Source organism: Trachymyrmex septentrionalis, unplaced genomic scaffold (genome assembly GCF_001594115.1).
Source record: "Trachymyrmex septentrionalis isolate Tsep2-gDNA-1 unplaced genomic scaffold, Tsep1.0 scaffold20, whole genome shotgun sequence".
Classification (NCBI taxonomy): domain Eukaryota; kingdom Metazoa; phylum Arthropoda; class Insecta; order Hymenoptera; family Formicidae; genus Trachymyrmex; species Trachymyrmex septentrionalis.
In genome coordinates this window covers 2,113,821-2,131,181 of record NW_017305180.1, presented here as the reverse complement: position 1 = coordinate 2,131,181, position 17,361 = coordinate 2,113,821, and the positions used below count along the sequence as shown (strand labels likewise).

At 33.8% G+C, this 17,361-nt stretch overlaps 1 protein-coding gene across 3 annotated transcripts in view; it reads left to right on the top strand.

Moving 5' to 3' along the window:
• The window catches only part of LOC108747756 (epidermal growth factor receptor), a 149,554-nt gene that overhangs the window by 83,149 nt on the left and 49,044 nt on the right, over nt 1–17,361 (top strand). The window contains exon 1 of one of the 3 annotated variants that reach the window (XM_018485477.1): nt 4,139–4,364. The exons of the other annotated variants lie outside the window; for them this stretch is intronic. The gene's annotated coding sequence lies outside the window, so the exon portion shown is untranslated. Of the gene's footprint in view, nt 1–4,138; nt 4,365–17,361 lie in introns of those variants that run through there. 3 annotated transcript variants of the gene reach the window in all.

Genomic DNA, 17,361 nt, shown 5'->3' with positions numbered 1-17,361 from the left:
TATATATATATATATGCAATGTTTAATTTTTTGTCGGTTTCTTTTACATTATATCACGTACGATTTTTGTGACGTATGAAGAAGCACGTATGTTTAATCAGCCGAGTAAAGCTTCAACAGAAATCCCGCACCGTCGTTAAACAGAGGGCAAAGTAATTCCTCGAAACAGTTCCGTAAGAAAAGTATGCGAGAAATACTCAGGTATAAACGAAAGGATGCATGATCACGAAGTGAGAAGCAAGACAAAATGGGGGATGACGAGAATGTGTAAATGAGGAAAACAAGTAGCTATATTTAGTCCTGTTAATTCTTTAAAAGCACATATGATCGCCCTTACTCCATTTTACTACAAATTTGTAATAAGTAAAGTGATAAAAATTACTATATATCAAGTACTAAGCAAGGAAATTGGATATTTAAATATTATATGATTACATGTATTTCTTTAAAATCGAATAAAAATAGTGTGATAAACTGAGTTTAAAAATAAAACTTTTACAGAGAGAAGCAAAATGGAAAATAAATAAATATTTGATTATTTTTCTATCGTTATTATGAATAACATAGAAGCTTAAATTATATTTCATTTTTAATTTATATTAATGTCCTTTTATAATGCAAAAGTATAACTAAATATAATGGCACAAGACTGCCACGAAAATTTTAGAATTATATCCTGCAGATACTTCATCGACTTTACAGTAAGGGATCACTACTATTTTAACGATACTTTAACTTTCGATACACAAGAATTCGGCTTTTCAGGTATCGAAATTTTTAGCTATTGTTCAAGGGTTGTCGCATAGTCTGGACCGTATGTTCATGAGAATAGTTTTTCTGTGGTCTGTCGGTGCTAAACAATATCATGCGGATAGTCAAACCACTTGAGCGAACAATAGACGGGAGTGGTGTCCCGCAGACATACGGCGCCGAGGGTGAATCGAGATGGCTGCTCTGGAGAACCGCCCTACGTTACAAAGCTATCGAAAGAGCATAATCAGGCACCTGCTGAATACCAGCATCCCTTGTGAAATCTATAGGGTATCCTTGTCATGCCCAGGTTACGCAGGTCATGTTTATTTGAAATTAAATTAACTCGATTGTGAGTTAGGGGCGCATTATTTATTTTATATAAAAATTGTTAAAAGGTACAATAAAAAATGTAGTAGTATTGGATTAAAGATTACTAGTTGAAATTACTTTGATTTCAAGGATATATTTTTATGTTATTTTTAATAGCAACTAACTTATAAACATAAAATGTTAATAAAATATTAAATACATAATTAAACATTATAATTAAAAAGGCATTATATAACAGAATATAGCTATATGAATAATGTAAAAAAGTTGATAACATATTTAGCAAACTGATAACCCTCGGAAATATACGATTAAAATATCACATACTCATCAATCATAAATTTTCACAAAACTATCAGTTCTCTAAATATTATGTTATCTGATGGCATATTTTTGTATTTCTCAGGCTTATCAGTTTCTTAAATATCTTGTTTGATGGCATATTTCTGTATTTCTTAGTTCTATCAGTTCCTTATGTATTGGCTGACAGCATTTTTCTCTAAGTAAACGTTGAAATAATGAAGCCGATTAGAATTCAAACTCAGGATCTTTATTCTCCATACTGCTAAATCTCATATTTAGCGTTCCATGACTACTCTTGACTACTCTATTACGTTATATCCGATTTGTCTACGAGTATATATAACTTACAATTTACATAATTATCAATTGTAGACCTCGGAGAGCTATATTAATTCCCTAGTATAGCACTAATTTTAATTTTGTAACTTTTTATCAAACACACAATCGATAATATAAATATTTTAGAGTTACTAATCTTGCTGTTTTCACATTATTTTGCAACTTAAAATATATTTTGAATTATATATTAAATAAGCAAATTATTGAACATACGTCAGCCTTTTTTTTAGCTATAAAGTGAATTAAAAAAATCAAATCAATACATTGCACGTTTGTTCTTTCGCGGAATATCTCTCGACAAGAACATATTTACGAGAAAACAAGCATGCACATCGTGAAAAGGGCAAACGGTCGTCGTACTCTTCGTGTTGCTGCAATTTTTGAGATGCGACGACGAGAGTTTCTTCCTTGAAGCAACTCCACGGGAATGGATTCTTCTTAGAAACTGAGCACGATGTATTTTCACGCCTGTCTAACATGGCTTTTACGTAACTCGATTACAGATTCTTACCAGTCCTCCTCTCGTATATTTGATTAGATAAACACCGTATGATATACTACTTACAAATTATTTTTATCCTAATTATTACTTCAAATGTTCGATATCGTGTAAAAGTAGCAGGAATTAACTCTGCATTGTGTTTATTTTTTTAAATAATATTCTTTATTTCTCTATATTGTTCGAAATAGAAATAATCAAAGATTGATTAATCAAAGATAGAGAGTAGCTTATTTTACGTGCGCTATTAATTAGAAACAATATATACACATATGATAAATTATCGCTTAAAAAATAATTTACAGATTAATTTTCACAAAGATAATATTGTCCGATCTTTGACACCTGAGATTATAGATTCTATAGTATTTTTTTTAAATGTAAAATGATTAAGGTGCGAAAACATCTTATCATCTTCTATCCTCATTTTTTATAAAGGCCCACTTGATTAATTTAATATTACTCGGAACTTTTTTGGCACCGCTCATCATTATCATCAAATTAAACACTTCCTTCGTCGGAACAGCATTTTCTCCGAGGGTGCATCTGTACCCTCGACCTTTCTATCCCCGCGGCATCTTCAAACTCTCTTATATTCTCTTCGCGAGCAGAATATATGCTTTTCTTTTTTTCGGTCCAGATGCATCACACGCAACCCCTCAGTGTGAGCTCCGATAGATCTTATACGCGGTATCGCCTGATCGTACGAATGTATCCTACACCTACTACTGCAAGTCAGAACTGTCAGGAGTTTAGCGACTATGTGTGCGCATTTATACGTGGTGTATACCTGTGTGTTGTACCTGACTAGAAGAGCAAAGTAGGGGAACTGGACGTTCTACGAGGTAAGACGAAGAGACGGAGGAGGTGCGAGAAGGAGGTTGGTGGGAAGCTGGAAGCGAAGGTGTGCGAGGCGGGGAAGTTAAGAGCTGTCTTCTGCTTTGCGGCGTTTTAGAGGAGCGGCGTAGTGGGGCGAGAGGACCAAAGAAACCCGACAGCGGCAAAGGAGAAGGTGCTCGGCTCTGCCGTACCACTGCGCCGATGATGATGACGACGGTGGTGGTAACGGTAGTGGTGGTGGTAGTAGTAGAAGGTGGAAAGGGAGAGAGAGAGAGAAAGAGACGGAGAAGACGAAGCGCAGGAGAAGCGAAGAGAGAGAGTCCTGCTCAGCGTGGACCTGTGCGTCGTTGCATGGCCGACCTGGAGACTCGCTCTCCGCAAGGTGAGACGCGCGGACCAAAGAGGAGACCTCCAAGGATCGACAGGAATTCTCGTGAAAGCTGACTCTTCCTCTTTCGTATGCTCACGATTGCGCGCGCTCGTGTTCTCCTTTGGTTACCTCTGTCAATCTTTTCTATCTCGCGTTGACTCCAACTTCTCTTTTCTTTTCGTGTAAGGAGTGAGTGTATCTATACTTTTTAATGTGCGGGATCTCTTGACTTTCCACAAAGTGCTCCAGATACGGATCCATAGAAGTGAGACCAGATCATTTATCGATGAAAACACATCAATCTTGGTCATTTATCGATGAAAACACACAAAATTACACGTGCGTGCTCATTTTTAAATTCATTGAAACTTCGAATGAGGTACCTGTGAGATAAAAGTAAACCTAATTCTTAAACAAACTCGTCATTGGACAACTTCGTGGAAGCTACGTCAGGACGTAAAGTGCAGAGTCGACACGTTGATAACGTATGCTCACATTAGAGCTTATCGAGCACATGAAACCGATCTCTCATACAGTCACGATTTCATTTGCACATATCCGTCAAGAGAAATCTGCTTGCGTTATATCAAAGTGCCTAATAACTGTACTTGTCAATTTCCTCACGTTACGAAATCCATCGAACTTGCCATCAGTAGGATTTATAAATTAGTGTATATATATATATATATGTTTTGAAGCTATTCGCGAAATTACGTCACTCTTCCGAAGGTGAACAGTGTGTGTTTCCTCGTTAAATTCGAATAGCGATAAATTCGAATGCTTGGTGCGCGTAAGTGTATACACATCGCTAACTCAGAAGACTCGTCTCGAAAGTAAACGTTGGAATTTCCTTTCGTAGTCTTCCGCCAAGACAATCACGTTCGTTTCGTCTTGGATTTATCTTGCAGGCTACATGAATATTAAGCTGAGGTGAGTGAGACACACTTTTCCGCTAAAAATATATGGAATCGCGCTGTCAATATCATCTGCCATCTTTGCGCGCCAAATTGCAACAAGCATGAAGTGTTTACTTCCATAAGGTGGTTTTACTGTAGCACTATCGGCTTATACGTGACATCTTTCACATACGTCTGATATGCTTTGACAGTAAATGATAAGACATTTAAATGAGAAAATTTGTATTCTTGGCATTTAACATTAAAAGTAATTGTATTCTTTTTCTTTTTTATCAAATGTAATTTCTTATTAAACAAATAGAATAATATGTATACGCTTATGTTTAAAATGGATCGCATTCATCATTTCCCTCTAAATTTAAGAAAGCTCTATAAAAATATTAGTAAAATATTATGGAGTTGCCATTGGCTGATTTTTTTCTCACCAAAAAATTTTGCTAGTTGTTTTCGAATGTTATTTCAATTTTTCTCGACAAATTTATTCGTTCGGCTAGTAAAGTTTCTTCATGCATATCTTTAACAATAAGCAAATAAATCTGAACTATCTAATATTTCTCTCCAATTATACACAGTTTAATTTTACACAGTTCAATTCTTTTAGACATACAATCTTTTCTTTGGACAAATAACCTTTTGCAGACTAATCATTTTTAAGTATCACAAAGGAATAAGTGTTTTCTTTTAGATATACAGTCTTTTCTTTGGACAAATAACCTTTTGCAGACTAATCATTTTTAAGTATCACAAAGGAATGGGAAGGATTTTCTTTTCAATATCTGTTTAGAAAGATCCGTAAAATATGAGAATACTAGAGACTAAAACAAGCTCACTTTCATGAAAATTTTCAGATATATTATTTTCTCTTAATGAATTACAAAAAGATGTCATGTAGCATTATTTTGATTACTTAAAATGACTCTCTTATAAAATATGACATAAGATCATCAGGTTTAATATCTATATATATCTTATTGAAAAGTTATGCACTTTTTATTATTTTATTAATATTAATTATATATTTATAATTATAAAATATTTTTAATATCATTTTATTTGTTTATTTAATGTTGGACAAACATGTACTGTTATTATATTTACTATCAAGTAGTTTATAAACATAAGTCCGTAAAAAGTAAGGTATTCATGTATTTTGTATATATTATCTTCCGCAGTTCAAAGATTAGATAATTGCAGTGAATTCTATTTTCATATATCTAAAGATATAATATCTATAAAGTTATTAAAATTAATTTAAACTATCCGATGTAGATATCTATAGTCGATTCTTATATTTAAGATCATCTACAGTTAAAATATCATAAAGTAATTATAGAATATATTTGTATTTTAAGGCATTGCTTAAGACAGTCTTGAAATAAGAACCAACTATGAATACCGGTCCTAAACTTGTATTGTATATATTTAATATATACTTTAAACATAAACAAATTCAATTAAACTTTTGTTAATTTACTCTGTACGTTCGAAATTCTTACACATTATAGTTGAATGAATTTATCACATACATTGTGCGTTATAGTGAAGTTAATAGTTAATCATTAAATAAAGTTTACTGATATTTCCCGCGTTGATGATACCTAATAAGATAATCGACTTCATCCTAAATCATCTATATATTTTGAAAGCAACAACTCTTAATCAGAGTTTCTCAATAGATGGTTATTGACAAACAAAATTTTTTAATTGCAACTCTAGTCAAACTCTCAGACGTATATATAGCTGTTTGCAGATATGGGACTGAGATCTTTCTCTTTCTTTATTTACGAATAAATTTAATTAAATAATGAATTCAAATATAAAATTACATGAAAAAAACTGTGAATTAAAAAATCTATTAATAACTGCTAAAAACGTTAATCCTAAAAATTATAATTTATACATGGCTTTAGAAATTAGCATTAATTATTAATTTATTTATTAGATATTTTAAAATACATTAATAAATATATAACTTGTAATGCATGGAAAATTCTTTTTATTTAAAGAAATATGTTTAAACACATATTTTACATTATTAAACTATTATTTTTATACAAATAATAAAAATAATCATATACTTTTTATTATGTAATCAATAATATTTATTATATAATAAAAAGTGGCACCATTTTATATCGTATTTTGTATTTAAATGAGAAACTATTAAGATAGAAAAAACTACAAAGATAGAAAACATCATTTTTCCGATGATTTCTTCACTTGAGAACGTGATTCTCAATAGATGATGACAAAGAGAATTTCTTTTGAGAAATTCTAGTCAGACTCTTAAGTATATGTGGCCATTTGTAGATACGCGATTGGGATCTCTCTCTCTCTCTCTCTCTCTCTCTCTCTCTCTCTCTCTTCTCTATCTCTCTTTGCCACTTTTGAAAATGAAAGTTCACGCGGGGCCTGCGAGCACGAGGAGCATACGAGTCTGGAATTTCTTCCTCAGGGCCCCTGCGGGACCTCCATGGCCTAACGTTCGCAGGATCGTTAGTATCTCCACTGGAGAGTTGAACGCTGGGGTAAGAAGCTGCGTTGGCGGCTGACGCCTGTTTGGAAAACATCGACTGTTGAGCATGTGACATCTGCTAGCGCGCACCATTAGGTGTCTTTCAAGTCTCTTGGTTGGTCTGCTTCTCTATCGCGAGAAGTTCTTTTTTTCCCAATACACTTTCCAGCTGATCGATGTCAAATGTTAAACTCATCGAGCTGATTTGGCAACGTATTTTTCATTATCATTTCAATCTTTGGGTAATTACACCTGAATCGGATATGGAAAAAAGTAGAGCGGGAGAAATTTATAGACAAAAAGAAAGCACAAGATAAAGCACGAAAATGTTTTAACTGTGTCAATCAATATTAATTAAGTTTATTAATAATATTTAACATATATAAAATTGTAACAAATCTATTTTCTTATTTTACTTTTTTCTTATTTTATCTATACACTTGTAGCTTATTTGTTAAAAATTACATGCATATTATTTGTACATTATTTTTAACTGTCCTAAAGTATTTTACATTCAGATAAATTGTAAAGAAACAATTTGAAAATAGAAACAATAATTTAAAAATAATTTTAAAATAATTTAATTTTATTATCTCTCTCAGATATATCTCTAATCTAAATCAAGAAATTTCTGATTTATTGATTAATGACGTTCGATTCTTAGTAATGTAATTAAAGGTGCTCTCGTATTTCTAATCAACTTCCTAATCGAATAAAAGTGTGGGAATCTCAGCAGTGTACGCAACGTTTATTATAACAATGACGTTTCTAGTTCGCAACGTCACAGCGAGAACGTATGTCACTTTTAGGATGTTGTCTTATAGTTATACGTATATACGTATACGCTCGTTCAGCCCAGCAGGATCCATTTAATGGTGACCTGTGCGACTCGCTCGAAAAATATATTCTAGTTCTTCTAGTAAGCCACCTCTCTACTTTAAAACAGAGAAAGCATTAATTCTTGAGAAAGACTCCTGACTGTTTTGGAAGTAGGAAAAGAATGCCATCGGAATACTATCAATCTCATTAATATATACTCGAAAACTACTACGCATGAAATCATACAATACAATTTCCCTTTAAGAAAAAGTTAGTTGAGATTAACGATAACTTTGGTGTCACCGAAATTAATGCTGAAAAGGCCTGATTGCATCATTGATTATGCACTGAACACACAATGTGATCAGTATTTGAATTTCAATATCTTTGAGGTCACTCGAGTTGTTAATACTCTCGAATGTACATATATATGTATACAATTTTATGACTGTTTTAGATCCATTGTCATTTATATGTTGAGGAATTAAAATAATAAGCATATAATAATTACTTAAATATTTGAAATATTGATTTTTAATTACTAAGTATAAGCATATTCAAGCCTATAACGGTCAAAGCTAGATCTTCTCAATGCCTAAATAATTCACAGTGAATTATCTATGTTGTATATATGTACATGCATATATACCATATTTTTATGATTATTCAAACTTTTTACATATACTGATTATTGCGAAGAATATTACTAAACCTCGGTGATCCAATGGCTTAGAATACTCGTATAGAATACAAGAGATCCGGGTTCAAGTCCCGACTGAGGTAATATTTTTCGCAATAAATTTATTGAAAGTTTTCAGCACATTAACACCCTTATAATATGATATCGGTTCGAAGATTGAGAATTTGCTTGTCAATTTAATTTAACTTGTGATATTATTGCAGTAGTTTAATTGCGTTTGATAAAGTTCGGAAAAATTTTGGCGCGCAGTTCGAATAACTACAAAAATATGGTATACATATATGCATGTACATATATAGGATATAGATAATTCACTGTGAATTATTTAGGCATTGAGAAGATCTAACTTCGACCGTTATAGGCTTAAATATGCTTATACTTAGTATTTAATTTTATGTCGGTCTTAATAAAAATCTTATTATTGATTTTTAAATTTTAATGAGAGAGATGTAAATAAGTTGTTATATCTTCTGCATTTTAAGTACATTATTTATGCGATCATATAAACATATGTAACAAAAAAATCTTTTTAACTAACTATAAATTTATTAAAATACAAGCAAGATAGTGAACAAGTGTATTAGTATAATTGTTATAATTATTTCAAGAGAAGAGAGTCCTCTGGTGCTCTAATGAGAGTAATTACGACATTATATTTATCACATTACTTCGTGTTCTATAACGGCACAAATTCATCGATTGAATGCAGGTGCATAAAACTTATGTAAGATCTTCGCACCTTCTTGACGTTCTTCTATCGTTTTTTAATTGTCGTCGCAATTGTAAGATGATAACTGTCGATAACAACAAATGCCATTTGTGAACTTCTCAAACGAAAAAACAATTCGCGCCAGCGATAAATAATTTGCGCAATGCATGACTCTCGACCGACTTCCATCTACCGACCTGCAATTTGTCATTCCGACCGGTTCGAACAAATGTCAACCATAGGTATAAAATACTATCGTGCACGCGCAAACGACAATCCAGTTTAAATACTGCGACTTATCTCGCAATGACACGTGACACACTCTGTAATGAGTACCGAAGTACCTCCGGGCGATATGATATAAATCTCATTTTATATGCCGATCAATTTGAGAACTCGGATCGATTCAATAGTGACAAACATACTTGTATTATCTTAATACAAACTAACATAGTTTTGTTAGTATCCATGATAAGGATTTTAATACAGTAAATATCAACTTAAAAATGTGATTTTTCAAATACAGAAAATATGGAATAAATCTCCAGAGCTCTTTGTGTTATTCTCAAATACGAGTATATATTACAAAGTCGAGAGCATGACTTTTGGAGCATCCCTGTGGTGTCCTTGCAAACGGTCAACCGTGAATTCTTTCGTGAGAAAAATTCCATGAAGGTCCGTATAGACCTTTATAATACCCATCTTAGTTAGAGAGTATTGACGTCAGACCGGTGTTTTTCTATGTCGTCTATCCCACTTGCTTCAATGTAGCTCGAGAAAAAGATCACATAAACTAAGAAAGAGTATACACCGACACATATATATGCGTACACATACGTATACATGCGATTCACGCACATATTCTCAATAAGATTTTGGAATAAAATTCCTAAAAATTATGATTTTATTTTATTATGTTATTAGATACGACTTTGATTTCAATCTTTTTTTTAATTAAAAAATGTTTTATATATACAATTAATATATATACAATTAATACATATTTATATATCTCTACTAATGTACGTTTATATATTATTTTCATATACATATTATAATTCTACGAAGTGATTGATAAACATCGTTTCCAAAAATTTAAATTTTACAACTTAATAAATATTCTTCTTAGATAATGTATTATGACATTCTACAAGGTAATAAAAAAACCTATTTAGCATTTATATAGTAGGTAGTTAGTACAATATACTATTTATTAAGTAAAAAAGCTTAGTAAACATTGAAAAATTAACCATTTCTGAGATATAAATAATTTTGTATGTTAGTATCGTAACTAATTTATTGTCTCTTGTACGTGTTACATATACGAAAAGAGAAAAATTGAGATAAATAGCACTGATAACCTATTTGGGATCCTCCCAAAGAGATGATCCTCCAATGAGATGATTTCCCTAATGCCTATCCAATCGTAATGGCTGATTAACGTCGACTTACTAATTCTTGATTAAATTTTTTATTATAAAATGTGTGTAGAAATTGAATCAGAACATTCAGAACGTTGTTTGTAAACACTGAGGTAAATCTTTACATTGTATAGGACACTAAAAGCCAATAAGTCAGTTATAATAAGAACATACAAAATTGTTTATATATTAGAAATAGTTGAGTTTTCGGCCTATGTTCACTCAAGCTTTTTTACTCAGTATGGTATATACTACCTATCATATAAATGGTAAATTGTTTTTTTTTCACCTTACATAGAAAGCATAAATTATGCTTTCACGTTTAGGTTACATAAATAAATTGATAGGCATAATTTTTTTATTTTAATAATAAAACAAGTTTTCTAATTTAAATGAACATGATTTTACATAGCATATTCGCAACAATAATATACAGCATTTAACCAATAACGTAATTTTCTAGCTGTTTGTTGAAAACCACAGGTTTATGTTTGCAGATATTGCTAATAACGCAATTAGTCGCGGTTTTTTTTTCGATATAAATCATTTATTAATATCGCACACACATACATCTTACCGGACAAAGCGTTCGCTTCGCTTCACTCATTTTGCGGAAGGCAACAGAAAGAGCGCGATAGCCGTGCAAAGAACGCTCGTTTGTGAAAGGCAGCGTTAGCCAATATCGATAATCATCTGCCTATAATAGATAGCTCGTCCCGGCTTGCAGCATCGAGATCGTGTAGTAAGACGTTGATTCGTTGAACTATTCAGCCGCGCGCTATATCGCAGCATCCAACGAAAAGGGAAGAGAACACAAGAGCGTCATGATTCATTACTTCTTCGCTTGAACGAAGTAAAAGTCTTGAGATGTGTGATGGCGTTTGATGGTAATTACAATCTCGATGCGCCTCCAGTATGTGCTGCTGTATGAAACGATACCTCGTTTCTCTCCGCGCCAAGGACACGAGATGGAAACGCGCGTTTCGAGCCGCAGATTTAGTCAATATCCATGAAGAACAGCATATTATGCGGTTCACTTGCGTATTCGCTATAATGGTTGTAATTTATTTCGATGATTCGTTGATTGTTCAACTATAGGTAATATCAAAGACAGCGAGACAGCGAGACAGCGAGTGGCAAAAATCGAAAAGAAAAATTATACAATATCTCTTTGTCTTCACCGCGATAGATATTGTTCTGAACAAAAAATAGAAACTATCTTACTCCATATTAATTAACTTTTTTATTTGATAATAGATGAAATGCTTAGATAAGTTCTGAATAATATAAAGTAATTTATCTGTGTATCACAATTGAATTATTATTTAGAAAGAAAAGGTTAACTGATTGTGAGATTAATGTACTGACAGTAACAGATATATCCATCAGATTGCAAAACTAAAATTCTTTTAAAAATTTTATTATATCCCTGAAGGAGATGTATATAGTTTTACAATTTGCAATATTATTAAAGCATTTATTGTGGCATTGTGTAATCGCCAATGTAAATTTGTTATAGTTAGATACATTATTACATAACACAGATTGCAATTGATAACCATACGTTTCTCTTTCTTGCAGTTCCTTGAATCTTTGTTCCGCGTAATATAACTAACGCATGTATGCGTTTTTTACGTCGCGTCGCTAAAAGTAATTATAGAAATCAAATGCAATTTGCGACTGCGTAGTAGTACATTTTGTCTATCGTTATGACAAACAATGAGTGACAAGTCGGAGATTTGTGCGATAATTGTTATCATTATCGTTGTAGCGATTATCCGTTATTTTCCACAACGTCGCAGTTATAATACGATATAACGACTGCTTATAATCGTCCGTCTACGATAGTCAATAGATCGCCTGCACATCTCAGAAGATGCTGGAAGGTCCAGAGAGCCGAGGGAAAGGCGAGAGCTGACGTCACTACTAGGAATGAGGTTAAACTGATGCTAAAGTTACCGCGAAGCCGGTCGCTATAGCGCATTCAACTCGACATAGGATCGAGACAAGATCCTGAAAGGATTCTAAGGGATTCTCAGGAACGCGAGGTCGAGATTTCTCGCGTGCAAGAGAAGATCATAGCTCCGTGATTGCATCACGAGTATCTCGCGATTGCTCGATTGCGGTCTTTCGATCTTCTTTGAAGATTTACGCTCGATTGCCGTTTTTCTCCTCCGTTTTATCTCAAGATCGCAATTGTGAATTTTGTAAATTATTAACGTTGTTTCTCGAATGCTTTCTCATTACAAAGATTTCTCATCAGCTAATTGCAGTATGTAGTGATGAGTTGATAAAACATTAAGAGGAAATGCGAAAAAAATTCCAAGAAAAATATTGGTTTAATTATTGATTGCATATATCACTGATTCTTTCGTAATTTAAGAATCAAGTAACATTACTTATAAATTATATAGCGAGGAATTCAAGAAAAATAACCTTTGATTAAAAATTTTGTTTCTTTTTTTGTTTTGTAAATTTCATATAGATAATTTAAAAAGAGAAATGAAATCTCAACATTATTTTAATTTTAAAATTAATTTAACTGATCCTACTTTTGAGTATATAATAATAATAATAATAATAATAATAATAATAATAATAATATCAATAACTATAATACAAAATGTATTTAACGTGAGAGATAATTCAGAGTGCATAGATTCATTACTATGCGTTTGTATCTAATAAAAGCTTGTACTACTGTAAAGCATTATCAGTTGTCACAGAAATTATTCACAGGATCTATATGGTTCTAAGCGTATTTAATTACTCTTTATCGATCTGTGAGATAATCATTAAAAGAATTTTATACAAGTAAAGATCCTGCAGTAAACATAAATTATTTACATTAGATTTTATGAGATATATAAAGAGAGAAAAAGAAAGAGAAGATTTTATTCGTGGCATGTCTTCACCATTTCTCTCTTGCACGCCTCAAGCGAACATCTTTTCATCTTACGATCTCTAAATAATACATGTTATGATTGACGAGGATACAAGAAATTCATGACGCACACAATAAACTTCTCTAGACATAAATATAAATGGATAGATCATATCTTTAAAAAAATATACAATTTTCAAGACAATGTTTATTTAATGGCAATGTTTGATGAGCACACACAGTGTAAATTTACTGAATATCCAGAAGTTCATTATATAAACAAGTACAACGTGATAACTATAAGAGACATCGTAAGTTGAGTTTCTTATCATATTTTCTTCCAGCAATGTATTCTCTCTTTCTCTCTGCGGTATATTTTTCTAAAGAAATTCACTTCTATTTAAAAATCAAATTTTCTAGAGATTTCTAAATTAAACATTCTTTTATATTCACAATTAGTTAAAGTATATAATTAAACATTCAATATTTTCTCTTTCTTTCTGTAATATTTTTAAAATATAAAATCTGAATAATAATTTCAAATGTAATACTATAACATACTTATAATAGCATATTCAACAGAGTAAAATCTTCGCGCAATTCTTTAATTATTTTTTATTACACACAATATCTAATTGAAATCTATCAAATCAATCTTATCAGACGCAGACAATTATTATTTTCTCCGATCAAGCAATCAATAAAGTTTATGACGACTTCATTCGTCTTTGAAAATTGGAGAACCATTTTTGTTGTCTCTCGTAGCCGCCGTTACCGGTTGCTATCTCAACGTGGAATCCGCAGAACCCTTTGTCTTAGCAGGGGCACGACTTCGGTCGTATAATATGCTGGGGGCCTCCGAAGAAGACTCGAGTCGGTAGGTACCTATCTACCAATACGAGTTAGCATCGTGTACCCCAGTACGTACCAACACAGGTTTCTCAGTCGGAGCTTCTCTCTATCTGCGAAACATCTCCGGTCGTATGGACGAGCTCGTGCTGACCTCGGGGGCTAAAGATTACGAGGGCTCGCCACAGCTAGAATTCAACCGCCGCTGAAACGTACACACGTACCATCGTATTCTACCTTGAGCAGATTGTGGCATACACGTAGCTGGGATACCCGAAGGCAACCGACTGCGGAGGAATCTCATGACCGCGTACTTTTCTACGGGTGCACCTTTTTCCACGAATGGGAGAACAACAGAACAAAGAAACGCGTCATCGGCGTTTCGTTTGCTGTTCCTCCACTGTTCGCAATATTTCTTATTCGTTTAATGATTGATGGAATACAAGGGACAATTGGCCTTGCCGAGTATCTGTTTGACATGCGAATGTTAAGGAACATATTGCGTGTAGTAAGGATAGAAAGGAAAACTTCATATGTCGATGTATATTTTATGTTATTGATAATGTTTTGGAGATATTTAAACGTTTTTGGCGATCAAAAAATTCATAATAAATGTTATATTTTGGACAAATTAAGGAATTAGATAAATTCTAATATTGATATTTTAACTACTCTTTATCTGCTCTTTATGAAATATAAACAATTTATCGACAAAAGTAATTTATCATAAAAAAAATATTTTACTTGTTAACCCAGTAAAAAAATCTACTGTTACAAGTGTACTTTAAATTGCTTGCACAAAATTACACAAAATGAAGAGAAAGTACATCCAAATTCATGATACAGACAAAAGAAATAACGTACAGAAATTTAACAGACGTTTCTCTTCGATCAAGGAAATCTGCATTCTCAACGAGCGTTTCAGTTCTCCAAGAGTTTGGTACCCAGCAACAACCTTGCAACGCATTCACGATACCACTGTATCTTAAAGATACATAAACACGCGATTTCGTGACGCTCGCCCATGGCCAATCATTTTTCCGCTGAGAGATTGATTTCTTTCTCGTGCACCTGTCGAAGCTCGGATCCTCCGCTCTTTTTCTGCAACTGTGCGCCGCACATATCATACGCACATTACGTGGGCCGCGCAAAATGAAAGGCGAATCGGTCGACGGGTAGGTAGATACCCACCTAGAATTACCCAGGCATTGGTCCACAATTACGTCGATTATATATCAGATGGTTTTTACAACTGCATCGTAAGCTTGAGGCCTACATGCCAGATTCCGTTTCGTTCATATGTACGAATAAGGTAAGGGTAAAGGAAAAGAACTTTTTATCAATAAGAAAAAGGCACAATAATATTAATTGCTCGCGATGTTGTCACTTTCGATAAACGCAATCCGTGCAAATGACTGGTTATCGATCAATGATCTCAAGTGACATTAATGGACGTTCAGGCAATTTATCGCAATCATCGATGGCAGAGAATAAATTAGTGAGGATATTATTTAACGTTATAGTTTGCGTCATTATTTAACTGGCTCGTGGATAATAATTATCCGGTTTTAATAATACGGCGATCGCTTCATCTCGACGGAGCAAGAGAGCGTAAGGCTAAAACGCTGAAAGCGATCGCTTATGAATCCGTGTCGCAAAAAAGGAACATAAGTCCAACGGAAGAGACTTGTCTGGTTTCATTCATTTTCGTCGCTAATGACATTCCCTCAGTCTTATTCGTGCCATTTCGCGTTACAGATTTTACATACGGGTGTCCCACTAACGCAAATACGTTCCTGTAAAACCAGTTCGCATCTGAACGCTGAAAAGCCGAACGATTGATCAGCGTAATGCCGCAAAACGGTCGCTTACATCAGCACGCGCTAACAGACCGAGAGAGTGAACTCCTTTGAGTTTGTGTACAAACTAAGCTATAGATGACCAATCAGGGCACGCGTGCTATTCATTGGACGGTAAATATCTTTATAGCGGCACACGTGGACGTACTATAAATATATAATCAACTGCATCTTGAGAATATTTTTATGCAAAAATTAGCTTTGAGAAATTAGAAGAGCAACGTAAAGAGTTCGCAATTTAGCATACAATAGAGAAAAAAAAGTAGTTCTTAGCTAAATTAATTGATTGAGAATGACGAAAAGATATATGATTTATACTGACGGATCTATTTCTGAATTATCTTTGTCAGCTGTCATCTCTCGGGAGATCAATCGTTTGAACAGATTTTTTTCGTTTGTTCAAACATCTTTTACTTTTAATCAGAAGAGTCCAAAACGTTTAAAAAAACAGTTGTTAAATCGTATTTATTTAGTTTGCGCCTTTACATACGGTAGTACGGACTTGCGTATAGATAGCACAACAACTGGGCGAGTATCAGTATGCATTCGCTATACGAGACACTCTCCTCTCATACGAGCCACATAGATACAGTCGAGCAGTTACTCGTTCCAGCTCGAGTGTGTCGCCGCCGTCTACACGGTGTCCAGATATGGCAGCCGTACTGGACCGTCGTCTATCCTTCCTCGCACCAAGAGTCCTTGACGCCCACCCTGTGTATACGAGTGTCTCGCGACGTATCCCACGACGCCTTAACACGAAGATCCCCCGTCCACTGTGTCGGCATCCTGCGTGCGCGAGCGTTTATTGTACGGGGAAGCACTCGCGGCGCCTTACATAATTGAGCGATGCCCGGAGGCTTTTCACCCTCGGCCAGCCTGTCTCCCAGGCCGCTCTGGACCTCATTGTCCGGGTTTTGTCTTCCCAACTTGGAGACGATCGTCGGTGGGAGCGAAGGTCGTCGGCTCGCTCACACCGGAAGTAACGGGTGCTCCTGCACTCAGCCGTATCGATTGGCCGCCTGCGATTAGTGGACATGCAGTTGGGAAAGTCTATTGATCATTAGATTGCGTAATCGATAAATTTCTTGCAGTACGAAACTCTAGTCTGAAAATGTGAATATTATAACTAATATTTTATTTTAAAGGAACCGCACAAATAAAACGCTTTGGAATTTGAGGGATTGTGCAGTTAGAGATTCCAAATATTAATTCTGAATACATAAATTATCGTTATTTTATTATATAATTATATTG